Raw genomic sequence first — 1,221 nt, 5'->3', positions numbered from 1 at the left:
TTATTTGGAATATCTTTGTTTTCGTATATTTTATGGTTAAGTTTTATGTGTGTTTTTATATGTGATTGTCCTGTGATAAAGACCTTCTGTTCTAACAAACTTTACTTATAACAATACAACTTTCACATTCTGCAGGTCCGTGAACTGGCTGTCGAGATTGGTCTAAAACACGTTTCATTTTCTTGTAGTTCACAAATAGTACTAAATTCCTTGATCAATAATAACAAAAAAAAACACACACAAAGAAAAGAGGTAGAACTTTAAACCTGTTTTTTCTTGGGTTTGATCACTAAACAGAAGAAACGTTATAACGAACAAAAACTTTCAAACTTAAAAAACTAACTTCTTTTAAAGTAACCGTTTTTAATTAATAAATCACATTCACCCTTAAGTAATTTATGTTTTCAGTCTGTAATGAGCTACATTGAGGACTGTTTGATATGTCATTTGTAAATTTAGAATAACTCATATTTTATGTCGAAACCAGGTTTCAAATGTTAGAAGCCTTCCGACTTCCCGCTGAGCCACTAAAAGGAGGGGGGCTCTGTTTCGGTGATTTTGATTTAATACACGTTTCATTTTCTTTTGCTTACAAAATAGTATTTGCACAAAACTGGCACACTGCCAAATTTCCAATGTGATTTGGTATGAATTATTGTTATTATATTTCTTCAAAATGAGAAATTACACTGTTATCTCTGATATACATTCATATATGTGTGTGGTTTTCCACACCTACACGACACAGTCTAATGATAAACTTTCACACCTCTATAATAGAAGAAGTCGACATACGAAAGTCCAAGCTATTGAAAAATGTCCACAACACAAGCTGTGACAAACATTCACCTCCACAACACAAGCTGTGACAAACATTCACACACACACAACATAAGCTGTGACAAACATTCACACACACAACACAAGCTGTGACAAACAATCACCTCCACAACACAAGCTGTGACAAACATTCACACACACAACACAAGCTGTGACAAACATTGACCTCCACAACACAATCTATCCAGTGACTGCATCAACATATCCACAACACAATATAGTGACTACATCCACACCTCCACAACACAATCTATCTAGTGACTACGTCCACACTTCCACATCAAAATCTATCCAGTGACTACATCAACACGTCCAACAACACAATCTATCTAGTGACTACGTCCACACCTCCACAACACAAGCTGTGACAAATATTGACCT

Source organism: Limulus polyphemus, unplaced genomic scaffold (assembly GCF_000517525.1).
Source record: "Limulus polyphemus unplaced genomic scaffold, Limulus_polyphemus-2.1.2 Scaffold7006, whole genome shotgun sequence".
Classification (NCBI taxonomy): Eukaryota; Metazoa; Arthropoda; class Merostomata; order Xiphosura; family Limulidae; genus Limulus; species Limulus polyphemus.
The sequence above is the reverse complement of the archived record's forward strand: the minus strand, read 5'-3'. Positions refer to the sequence as shown.